The following is a 13,598-nucleotide window of genomic DNA, read 5'->3' as shown; positions in this document are numbered from 1 at the left end:
ACTGAAAATGTATATATATATATATATATATATATATGGTCAAACTACAAGCATATAATTGTTAAAAATTGCACATAAATAATATTTTTATTAATATATCATATTAAATATATTATAAATTTTTATATAATTTTAAGTATGTTGTTTTCTAGATAAGGATGTAAAATGTTGACAAAGTACACATACTTTAATTTAAGGAATGTTTCTCAATACCTTTTTACAACCCTGGTATCCACTAGTATTCAAAAGAGCTATTTCTATACGACAAGACGCTTGGTCATCCCTTCAAAGCTGAAGTGGTTTTTTTTAGCCGTTTTGTGGCTGGTCATGCATAAATGAGAGCGGCGTATTCATCTGTAGCACAATAAAATACAAAGCCTGTCAAAATCGAGCTAAATCGCCAGAGCACGGTGGATTCTGCGAGATGACTGAATCGAATCTGTGTGACTGCATGAGCTGCCGAAGCTTTTCAAAGTTTCGTGTAGGAAAAAGGAAGGAATGGTGGTCATCTGAAAGACCCTGTAAGAGAAAATGCATTTATGTATAAGATCTCCTTTGTCCTTGTCTACAATAAAAACCTTCTTTGTAACATTGCCGGGAAAAAAAAGAATGTGCAAAAGTCAGAGAAACAAAGCTGAGTGATAGAAATGTAAATAAGTGTGAGTACAGTATGTCAAATTCTTAGATTCAAACTTTTCATTGAACTTCTCAAAAGCGCAGAGTGAAGATCAATATTAAACATTCTCGAATTCGTTTCAAAGACACGCTTCCATTCTTATCAAAATAAATGTTATCTTTTAAATATAAATAAACGCGCTGCAGGGCATTTCTAGACACTCTTTGGTTCTCACACGTCAGTCTTGCGAGAACAGCACAAAGTGCAATATAGGTTGCGTTTAAATAAATCAAAGCATGCTTCTATACTTTTTGTCTGGGACACGGCATCCAAAAAACAAATGCAGACAGAGTGAGAAACTTGGCAAAAGAAGAAAAGAATATAATAGACAGATTATATGCACACCACTCACCTCATCCCATGGGTGCGCCTGAATGATCTCGTTTTCGGGAGTTTAAACAATTCAAATGAAAGAAAACATGCCTCACTTTCGGTGTTTTTATTCCTGAGAACAAAAGCAAAAGATTTCTCGCCTTGCTTTAATAAAGGAAATGTTTTTTCTGTCAAGATATTGAGCAATTGGAGTTGATAAAGTAGGCATGAGTTATTCACTGAAAACACAAGTGTGGTTGGTGTTGGATTAAGATTAAGAGATTACAGATACAGCGACAAATAATCACGAACAGAAGTCCTACCCAAAACATTCCTAAAAGCTATGGAACTCAACCATCATTGAACGTTCTGCTTTTTTTTTTGGTACCAAGCACTAGCAACTAACAATCTACACAGCTACATATTGGGAAACATATCAGGTCGGAATGGAAATCTAGTGTTTCTTCATCAGAAGAGATTTGGAGAAATTTAGCATTAAATGCTCACAAATGAATCCTCTGGAGTGAATGGGTGCCATCAGAATGAGTCCAAACAGCTGATAAAAACATCACAAGTAATCCACAAGTCTTCAGTCCATCAGTTGACATCTTGTGAAGTGAACAGCTACGTGTTTGTAAGAAACAAATCCATCATTAAGATGTTTCTAAGTTCAAACAAATATTGCTTTCTTCAGTGAAAAAGTAATCTCGTCTGAATCAGGAGAGAAATATGCACAAACCAAGCACTGTTTATGAGTGAAAACAGTCAATAACAGGTCTAAACAAATATGTTGTGGATTTTGATGTGAGAGGACAACAGGGGATGGTCTTTTTCACTAGAGGAAGTGTTATTATAGATTACAGACTCTGTAGAAGTGATAGTTGAAAGTTAAAATGCCATAATGATGGATTTGTTTATTATAAACACACAGCCTTTCACTTCACAAGACATTAATTGATGAACTGGAGCGGTCGTTTGGATTTCTTGTGGATTATTGTGATGTTTTTATCAGCTATTTGGACTCTCATTCTGACGGCACCCAGTCACTGCAGAGGATCCATTGGTGAGCAAGTGATGCAATGCTAAATTTCTCCAAATCTCTTCTGATGAAGAAACAAACTCTTCTACATCTTGGATGGTCTGACAGAGTAAATGTTCAATTTTGTGTGAACTATTCCTTTAAATTGGGCTAGATGTTCTAAAATGGCCCATTGGAATTCCACTATAAAACTTCAACTTTATACTGTATATGAAAAGTAGAGAAAATAAACACTTATACCACCACACAATCAATTTTTCCAATTTTCTATGATGGTAATGGAAAAAGCGTTCTGGGACCAATTTATCATAGGGGGCAACAGAGAACAGAAGGCATCATTTCCCCCCTTAATTTCCTTACAGAACACACATAAACCATAAACAAAAGTGATTTCTTTTCTTCAACTCTCTTAAATATTTGATGAGCCCACTAAGAACAGAAAAAGAGACTTTGCCACTTGTTATGTGGAAATCAATTTATTCACAGCAGAAATATTACAGATTTTCTGCATTACATTTTCTAAAAGAACAAAGCTATGGCAAGAAGTAGGATACAATTTTCTCATGAGAAAAACTGCAAGCATTACAGGTTCAATACTGAACAGATACTGTTATATTCTTCAACATTATACACAAATACATTGCTGTTAGCTCTCAGATTTGACTATGATGGTAACTTGTTTCCTCAGATTAAAAAGCAAAAGCAGAGAAAAAGTTATGAGATAAAGGTTAAATTTGGACCAAATTCACAGTATGAGATATAAAGTCATCATACTGTTATAAACTCCCAATTAGATATATTGGGACATATAAAGTCACAATTGTGAGACATAGACGAAATTGTGATATAAAGCCAAAAATATGAGACAAAAATGAGCTATTATGAGAAAATGTACAATTTGGCACAATAGCTTGATGAAAGTCATGCAAAACAGATTTTAAAATCTTGGATTTAATGACGCCAACTGCAGGGGAAATGTGGTTTGCAAATTTTCATAAGGCTGTCTAATGCTTCTGGTCTGCAATATGAAATTCCCTATTGGGCCGTGTTATTGCTTTTAATTGGCTAATTCATTTACGCTAATTCACTTACACTAGCGTGGTATTCTGTAAAGTCTGCACACATTCACACGACCGCACACACACATTCAGAGTTGACTGAAGCCCTACGTCGAGACTCCACAGTGACTCTCCTGAGGGCATTTTTAACCAAGAGTTAATTATACGTGCACTCGTGGGCTGAATGTTAAACAGCGCTGAATGAATCTTTTCTTGGCTGGAGTTTTTGGTTTGTATTGGCAATCCATCTAACATGGTGCATGTTTAAAATCAATAAGTCCAAGTAAACCCATACACGACTGCCCCATCATGTTAAAACGGACGTCCAGTGGATTACTATGGAGAGTCAGCCATGTGTCAAACTTGTCAGCTTAGTTTAGCATTTCGCTGTGAAGAATCAATAAAGCAAACCACAAAGGAAGAGTGTTTTTAACAATGTACTTTGTTAACTCGTACTGTACAAGTGAAAATTCGCATGCTAATTTTTTTCAAAAACACAAGTGCCTCGGTTTCAATATGGCATCATTGTCATCATTTCCATTTTATGACTCATTACAGAATCGTCTGCGAGATGCTTTTTTTGTTCGTAAATCCTCAACTGGTCTGTTCGGGAAAGCAGTTTAATATCATCCCATTGTTGCTAGGTTTTAAAGAGCTCTATGTGTGGTAGCCTTTCAGCTAAGCAGATTACGCTAATTGGTTCTGGTAGCATTGATGCTTAAACTTAATGAATGTCAAAACTTAGCCCGATTCATTTCAACTTAAACTCCTGGGGATTGGCGTCCATAATTCAGGATGTTGTTGCAATGCTATGAATTAGGGTTTAAGCTTACTTAGCTCTTCATTAGCTTAGATGTTTAATCTGAAAAATATAAAAAAAAATCTGTATCTCCTGCTAGAAAATGCTGGTACAGTTAGGTTTTGGAACATGGTAGCTGGTTTCTAACAGGTTCCAAACAGTTCATAAGATAGAAAAGCTGGATTTTGGAACATGATAGCTGGTTAAAAAACTAGCTAGAAAACCAGCTACCATGATCCAAAACATAGCTACTAGCTTTCAAAAGTTTTCCAACAGGGTATTACCCAACGCTACCATATGCTAAGTTGCTGTACTGAACATGATGCTAGTAACAGCAAAGTAATCATGGGCTTGATTCTCAGGGAATACACATATGGATAAAATATACACTGTGAATGCACTTTGTTGGATAAAACCAGCTACCAAATGAATTAATCTAAATGTAAATTTCTTGCAGTACTCAGAGATTACAATTTGATTTTATATACTGTAAAATGAAAAATGGGTCTGTAGATCCAAATTGCATTCTGTGAAAACACCACCCTTGTGAAAAAGTACACTTTAGTACTTTTCATGGAAATAATGTACTTTAAAAATTTATATTTAAGTGCAAACTGAATCTGATGTACTTGTACATGCAATATACTTTAAAGTAAAACTTTTAATTTGACATTGAAGGAGTACTTATGTATTCTTGAATATTACATCAGCAAGTACAATTTTTAAATACTTTTAAGATTTGAAGTACACTCCAAGTGCACATTCAACACAATTAGGCTCACATCTTTCACACAAGGGTGCCCATACAGTACACTCTAAAAAATGCTGGGTTGTTTCAACCCAACTTTGGGCTTTATGCATCAAGAGCTTGTAACACTCCAAAGAGAAAGGAAAAATTGAAATTGCATCATATGACCCCTTTAACATTTCTGTAAATCCTTCCAGATTTAAAAAACAATAGAAACTGAAGCTAGAACTGGGAGAGACCCAGAAAGAGAGAACATTGACCCCTAAGGTCTAAGTTGTACACCCTTTTTACAGTAACAGGAAGTCTATCTGCATTCTTCAATTTCAAAACAACACACTCCAAAAAGGTCAGGGTCTTTTTCAGTCCTTTAGGATACTGAATTCCAAACACAAAATATATAAACAGGAGGAGGCCCAATGCCATTCTCAGTCAACACGTGAGATCATGCAATGATCACAGTGACATCACGCGATCCTCATACTGTGATCCTCACAATGTGAGTAGTATGTGAGCTCATTGTGAGTTCAGACGATCCTCGTACTGTGATCCTCAACGTGTGAGTAATGTGTGAGCTCATTGTGAGTTCAAAATGTTGAGCAGGCTGAGAGGAGGCAGTTCAAATTTAGGTCTCAAGGGGACATTCTACTTCCTGTTTCTCACAGCTGGGAAAACGTGGACAGTGTTGCCAACTGCCTTCAATTGAAAGTTGCTAAAACTGGTAGCTAAATGTCACTAGATGACATCATAATGGCAAATTCACTGATCTATATAAAGAAGAATATAGATATGTGCAGTTGTACAAGGAAGTAATAAGTATATTTAGAAAAGCAGAAAACGAGTCAAGGGTTTATAATCTTTTAATGTGGTATCTAAGGGAAACAGGATTGTTGAACAGAATGTAGATTAGGAGTTTTTTTTTTTTCTTAAGCTAATTCGCAGTCAATGCTTCACACTCCTGTCCAGTTGGTGGCAGTAAATGCACCATTTAAGCTGGTTTGCCAACCGCCATAAAACATGTAAAGAAGAAGAAGAAGTTGTGCAAGAAATTGTTACACTGCAGAAATGGTGAGTGGGCTATTTACATACTTTCTGATGATATTATAATTCAAATATGCAATGTGGTCTGGCCCTGTGTTAGCAGAGTACTCCTGGCACATGCTACATGTGCACCAGCCATTTTACCTGGCTTCAGTAATCACATTAGATGGCTAGCTGCAGCTACTTTGCATATCAGTATTTGTGAATTGTTAGGCCTCTTATGTCAGATCAGTACAACATTACTAACTTGTGATCATATTTCAATAACTAAACAAGCATTGAAAAACAACAGGAGCCAAGAATGCTGCACTGGTCTAATCACGTAATCGTCAGTGCTCTTGGGATAACTGGAGGTAAATATCAAACCGAAAAGATGAAATTCTCCAAGGCACTCTGAACATACCTGCTGAATTCAATAGGAAACCCAGGGGGTTAGATGAACTGAAGCACTGGAAAGCAACTGAATTCCGAACATTTCTGCTTTATACTGGACCAGTGATTTTGAAATATGTTCTCGATAAGGAGAAGTATATTCACTTCCTTTCTCTTAGTATTGCAATGTGCATCTTGTACAGTGAAAACCTAATGGAGCATCGTGGTTATGCAGATGAGCTGTTAACATATTTTGTTGAAAAAGGTAGCAGCTTGTATTGCAGGAGTTTCATCTCATATAATGTGCATTGCTTGCTACATCTCACTGATGTTGCAAATTACAACAGATCATTACACTATTGTTCAGCGTACAAGTTTGAGAACAATATGGGTAAAATCAAAAGGTTTGTCCGGGGTCCAGGTGATCCACTGATTCAAGTAGCTAACAGACTGGCAGAGAGGCAAGCGATATTAAGTTCTAAGAAATCAAATGTTAACTCTGGTATGCCAAAGAAAAAAGAATGCTACAGAATGACCAATGATAGGTACTGCATTATACATGAAGTTCAAGAAAATCTAGTTTTTTGTGAGGTTTTTTGCAGAATGGAACCTTTGTACACTAAGCCATGTGACTCCAGAATCATTGGCATATGCAAAGGATTTCTGAATCACACTAAAATGTTACATGCTGACATTGCTCAACTGAGACATAAAGCAATCATGATACCTTTGTCATTGATTGATAAAGACCAGCCGAATGTGGTAGTGCTTATACCCCTCATGCATTCAGTTTGATTTTGACTTAAGTCATTAATTGGTTTTTGTCTCGTTTTATTGCATGTTATTGCATGTTGCATGCGCGCGCATGTGTGTTTCAGTATCGAATTAGTTTATTCCGCGATGGACAGACATCTGTCGTACCAATCAGTTGGATTTTTGATGACAAGGGAAGATTGAAGTGTCGATGGACATCATCACTCTCAAACATTAAAAACAATTCTCCACCAAACCTCAATTGGAAGGTTTATGATATTGTGAAGATCATTGGACCATCTATTGGTGAGACATTGCAATAATTTGTGTGTCTTTGGAAATTGAAAATCATGAAAATGTATATAGTGCTTAAATTTATTAGACCATCATTTGTGCCACAGCTGCTCTAAACTAACATTATTGTAGAAAGACAAAATTATTTATTATTTTTTATTCAGATGCCCAATTACAGTTATTTACTTGCAGTCCATAATAGAAAAATAGGTTTTAATGGTTGAATGTTACGCTTGATTAATTTGTGACTTCTGAGAGAAGTTGTGGCTCAAATTTGGGTATAAAAACACAAATTCAAGTTGTTTCAGTTTGTTATATGTCTAATGTAACGCAATCAAATTTTTAGTTTTAAAGAAGTTTTTGACAGATTCCTAAAATATTTGTCTTTTCTCTTTATGACAGGTGGTCTTAGAAATTTGCTAATCACAATACATTTACTTATTCCATAATGAATAAATAGTTGACTGAATTTCCATTATACACATAATATAATATACATACATTTCCCACTAACAGGAGACTATGATCAAGCAAATCAGTATATCTCAGATTGCACAACTGGGGTCTCAGCAGCAGAGGACTCAATTACTTATTCAATGAGAGACCCTGCAGTTGTGGAATTACCTGAGAAGAGAAAAAGGAAAAAGAAGCTCTGTGATAAAAGTGACATCAAATCAGAAACATCTTCCTGTGAAGGTCTGTCTAAACTGAAGGGTTTGGTATGCAGAAAAAAAAAATAGGCATAACTCTGTGATCATTCTTTATTTTTATGTAATAAACAGATGATATGTATTTGAAGAAATCAGGGAATGGAGTGAAGCAATCTGGTCCAAAGACAAGATATGTTCCACTGCCCAGACCTCCTATATACCATGGTTAGCCTGTTTTAACATTTATGAAGAACTCCGAACTCTCTAAAGCCGTTTTATATTTTTTCACTCCAGGTTTTAAATATTTTATTATTTCTTCTGTTGAACATTAGTCAATAATCCACCCATTTAGAAAGTTCAGTCTGGAATGTCTGCCGAGTGTTTTAACTTTTTAACTAAAGTTGTATTTAAAATGAACTTTTCATCTGCATGATCTGTCTTACAGATACTCTTCAGGGAAGTGTGAGAAAAGATGAGGATGATCCCAAAAGCTCTGCTTCCTCAGGTGATTTAAATATATACACACATATATACAAACGATAAATCCATGTATTAATGTACGTACAATGTATTACCATGTACCATGTATTAATGCAGATCAGCTATGGGAAATAGGTATAGTAGAGTTTAATGTTAAAAATATAGTAACATATGGAAATAGTGACCAAGGACGGAGATATTTGTTTCATTTTCTAAGGAGGACTGGACTGGAAGGACGAATTTAATTAAGATATAGTAAGTTAAAGTGAGACAGCAGATGGCAGTAATGCAACACTATGGATGCCAACTGCCGTAAAACTCCAACGAAGAAGAAGACAAACATCAATATTGTGATGTACATTTGTGTTAGGGACTGTTGACTGTGGAATTGTTACACTGGAGAAATGGTGAGTGGTTTCTTTAATTGCTATTGATATATTCTAATATGATAACCAATATGCACTGTGGCCTGGCCCCATGTTAGCAAATTAGTCAGGTACATGTGTTAGCCAGGTACATGTGAACCAGCCATCTTGCCAGCTGAGATTAGTTAAGTTAATTAGTTAATTAGTTAAGCCAGGAACACACTACACAACTGTAAGGCTGGTTATGAATGTAATTTGATACTTAAAACTGATCACACCCAAATGTGTCAGAGCCATTTGCGTTCAGTTGGTGTTTACAGTCAGCATTTAAAATCACAAGTGTTTTCAGTTCAGTCTTAGAATGATTCAGTTAGTCGTTAAGTGTGTCCCTGGCTTTAGGTTGCATATCAGTATTTATGATTTGTTATACTTCCCAAATCAGATCATTACTAGACTACATGACTACCTCGGGATCAAATTTCAGTAACTATACAAGCATGTTTTGTGGAAGCATGGATGCATGATTTGTTTCATATTTTGTTTAACTAATAGTTATTTTCACCTGTTAGGTTGTTAGTAACTGATTGCAATGACATATTGTTCTCTGTGTTTCACGATGTGTCAAGTCTTTCCAAGGGGACAAAGAAATCGAAGTTAAGAATCGAAAAGGAGTCATCAAAACAACACCAGAAGCAGAATGTATCTGTTAAATTGAAATGTCTGTCAAATGCCAACACCAAACTGAAAATAAATCAAAATGAACAAGGAAACCGAATTGTAGAAATACTTTGAAGGAAATAAAAGATGAAATTCTACATGTTTGTGATATTACTGACCAATATTAGAGAATTTTTAGATCACAGTTAAAAGAATGAGTTTAACACAATCATATGACAGTGGTATCACATGGTGAGCTCACAGTATGAGCGCACAGTGAGTGTGCAGTGACCTCACATTGTGACCACAGTATGAGCGCAAAGTGAGTGTGCAGTGACCTCACATTGTGACCACAGTATGAGCGCACAGTGAGTGTGCAGTGACCTCACATTGTGACCACAGTATGAGCGCACAGTGAGTGTGCAGTGACCTCACATTGTGACCACAGTATGAGCACACAGTGAGTGTGCAGTGACCTCACATTGGGAACATAGTATGAGCACACAGTGAGTGCACTGTGTGGTTACACTTTTAGCTCACTGTGACACACACATTATGACCACACCATGAGAATCGTGTGAGCTCATGGTGACATCATTGTGAGATCAAATTGTTGACTGGGTAACCCAGCCGTTGGGTTAAATTTTTACATTAAATTTTTAACCCAAAAGTTGGGTTAGTCCATATTTGACCCAAAGTTGGGTTGAAACAACCCAGCATTTTTTAGAGTGTACATTTATTATGTTACAGATCACATCTAACATCTCAGCTACCTGTTTCTAGGTTTTTTCCCCTCGTGACAAATGGTTTGTCTAGCGTAGCACCATCTGTCTGCTATTAGACCAATTCTGGGGGTATCACTGCTGACGAAAGCTGTACAAGTTGACAGCCAGACAAACTGTTTTGGGGCCCTCTAAGGTGAAGAGAATGATGGGATATACTAACACACCTAGCGTGGCATTTCAACAAGACATATGTTAAAGGAACATGGATCAAAGACAGTCCAAGACAAATGTACAAGATCCTTGCTCACTGAGGTAAATACAATTCTTATGGTGTAAGATGTTAAATTAAATTTAACACTCAAGATTGCTTGATAGGCTGCGGTGACATGCAGCTAATCAGAAATGTTATGATTTTTTTATATCTTGCATTGCTGTAATCTGTTATTATAGCGCCATCGCTGACAGTTACCACCTCGCCTCATTAAATTAGACGTCATTCAGTTCTAGCCCTCAACACATCTAATTTAACCAAAGCTGCCTCTCAGTTTTTCATCGACGCTCTTTACCTTGAGTGTGAAGATTAGCTTAGCTGACAGTCAGTGACAGCTTTTGTCATTTTTTTTTTATTCTTAAGCTGCTTGACAGGTACTATTCCTGCGGTGTCCTTGGTTGAGTTCCTGTGTTAATCATAAAACCAGCCTTCTCATTATTCTCTGCCTTTCAACACATGTATATAAGTGTGATGGAAGACGCTTGCTCATGCTCATCTATAATGCTGCCACAGTACACATGGAAACGGCAATATTTTGATCACTTTTGTGCTGTTTGAAAAGCGCTCAGCTCACCTCAGCTACTCTGGATTGCTGAGTCGGGCTTGTCCAGCGGCGATAGTCCAGGTGCAACTTAACGGTGAAGGAAGCTGAAACTGTAGATGGTTTGTTTTCCACTCCAACCCGCTTGGATGGATGACATGTTTCTTGGTCTTGTTTAAGGTGTGGATGCAATAGTCTGGAAGACTGGATAATGGTCACACAATAGTGGACATCATACAAATAGTCTGGAAATGGATTCGTCAAGCTTCAACAGATCAGTACGCATCTTAAATAAACAAAAGATTAATCCAAGTTTCAAATGTGGTCAAAACCAAAGCTCGAGACAATTATCATCTACTACTTAACTCAAGCTACAAACAAAAACTACAACTAAAGCTCTATACAATTATTAAGTTCAAAACCAAAGCTTGAGACAAGGGGTCATGAACTTTGTTGTTCATTTTGTACTGTACTCTGAGGTCCACTTATATTGTTTTCAAGATATTTACATCAAAAAACATCAATTTAGAAGTAATAGGCTATTTTCTGTCCTGTTTTGACCCCCATCATCAGAACGCTGTGTTTGAATAGGCATGGTCATGGGTCGCGGAAGCAGGGTGTCCGCCCGGGCCCGAATAAAACACATGCAATCTTATTCCTAAATGACGACTCTATGTCTATGTCTAATAGACATGTCTACGCTATGTCTATTAAACCTTTGAAATGACATATTGGATCAAAAGTTTTAAAGCTGCTTTCGCGCAGCCGCTGATCCAGAGAGAGCAGCGCTCATCATGTAAAGCTTTATGTTTGAAACGGCTTCACAAACAGTCGACTTACACAGTAGGCTACATTTCTGTGTTGCAAACATTAAATAATAACGAAAGTATTGGGATAAAAGTTTATAGTCCGTATATGGACTCTGATGCGGCAGCCGCGATCAAAATGACTAAATGACATTTGAAACTAATGTTATGCTTCAAATATAGATTGTATAGCGCATATGTTAAATTATGTCAGTAGGTGGGGACCAGTGACTGTTAAAATGTATTTGATGTCTGAATCCTTAATTCAAGAGATTCGTTCCAAAACTCTGGATGAAACAAGTCTTCATTCATTTATTTCAAAGGATTTTTACGTAGACCTAATGAATTCATTTAAAGTAGGCTAATAAATATATTTTTAAATAGACTCATTTATAATATTTTAGACATTTATAAATAGACTCATTTATAACATTAAATAACACATTTTTATCAAAAATTCAAGTAAATTAGCCTACATATTATTTTATTTGGTTGTCTAATGTAGCACCATAAACGTTTGCCGCCTTTGTCATTTACCTACTACGTGCGCGAATCAGTAGGTGGGGCTAAACAGGCAGTGATGTAGAAGCAGGCATTGATCTTCTTTTGCGGAGGTGGTGTTTAGCCACACTATTACATCATAAAGTGGCACATTCCACAACCTGTCGTTTTGGCAGACTGGCTTCAATATAAGCTGGTTTTAGACTAACGAGAAAGTTTTTTGAGTTCTGAGACTTGCAGAATTTTTTATAGCACAATGACCTCTTATATATGAAAAGATCAAGGGAATTTAGATTTCTCAGTTCATGACCCCGTTAACTCAAACTACAAACAAAAACTACAACCTGAAGAAAGTTTGCCAATAGCATTCCCGTATATCTTAACGGCTGCTGCCCAGCTACAGCATTTTTTTCCAGAGGTATGTGGTTTGAAACTTTCCATTTATATGTAACGTATTATTTATTTATTTGTTATTACCGAATTGGCATGCATTCTGCACCAACAATGCTGTAGTTACACCATCTACCTGCAGGGGCAAACAAACCCATGCTAACCAGGAAAATATCTGTTATGCAAGAAGTTAAGTGACGTATTTACACCTGAAACCGAATATTGAGTAGAGGGCGGGGTTTTATTTTTGCACTCCTCCTCTCATCTTTCACTCGCAGCAAACTAACGGTTGAAGGGGTGTGGTTAAGCAAATTCTGCCCAAGCCGTCAAACTGACGTCATCAGAGCAGGAGTGCCATTTCAGAGCGGAAGCAAATGATCAGATTTTGATTAAATATTACCAAGACAAACTATTTTTTTCAGAGGATTAACTTGCACGGATTTATTGTTCACCTAAAGACTAACAATGTGCACTAACAAAATAAATATTGTACATTTTCATTAGGGATGGGTCACGATTTTTGAATATTCGATTAGTTGATTTAATTATAGAATATCGAATAGGTTGTGCGATTATTGTCTTAAAAAATCTCCCCATGTTTTCCGTGCTGATGCGGTGGTGACGCGTTCATGTAAGCAGAGGGTGGCACTGCCAATAACGCACCTAAAAGCCGTCAAAGACAACAGAAGAACACATTGTCTCACGCGCACACTGTTGACTTGCGTGGCATAAAAAAAGACTTGCATAGCATATAACGCTTACAGTAACTTGGGTCGATATCAAATAAGAGTTCTGTGCGGACCACAAACACCCCTGACTGGGTTAGAAGTGTGGCTGAATCCGTATTCAGAAAGGCGTGGAAACCAAATAACGCGTTCTACAGAGCCACTAAAGGGACATGGTTAGCCGCTTGCTAACGGTAGCCTGTTAATATTTCAGTACATAACATTTCACTTACCACAAAAACAGAGTAAGGAGAGATGACTGATAGGATGATGGCGAATGATTTGCAGATCCTGAGCACCACTGACAAAAATCTAATCTTGTAAAATGTGTGGTAAGTACTGCTGCCAAGTGCTGCTCCATACGTGTGATCGCAAATCTCGAAAGTGAAAGTAAAAAA

General features: G+C 36.8%; 1 long non-coding RNA gene across 1 annotated transcript in view; it reads left to right on the top strand.

The window, feature by feature from the left end:
- The window catches only part of LOC107751493 (uncharacterized), a 10,590-nt gene extending 1,398 nt beyond the window's left edge, over positions 1–9,192 (top strand). The window contains exons 2-3 of the long non-coding RNA XR_001641254.1: positions 8,704–8,710; positions 8,909–9,192. This is a non-coding gene — a long non-coding RNA (uncharacterized LOC107751493). The remainder of the gene's footprint in view (positions 1–8,703; positions 8,711–8,908) is intronic.
- Positions 9,193–13,598: the final 4,406 nt, after the last annotated feature.

The sequence above is a fragment of the Sinocyclocheilus rhinocerous genome, unplaced genomic scaffold (assembly GCF_001515625.1).
Source record: "Sinocyclocheilus rhinocerous isolate Xijiao unplaced genomic scaffold, SAMN03320098_v1.1 scaffold2046, whole genome shotgun sequence".
Classification (NCBI taxonomy): Eukaryota; Metazoa; Chordata; class Actinopteri; order Cypriniformes; family Cyprinidae; genus Sinocyclocheilus; species Sinocyclocheilus rhinocerous.
This window is presented reverse-complemented; position numbering and strand designations above follow the sequence as displayed.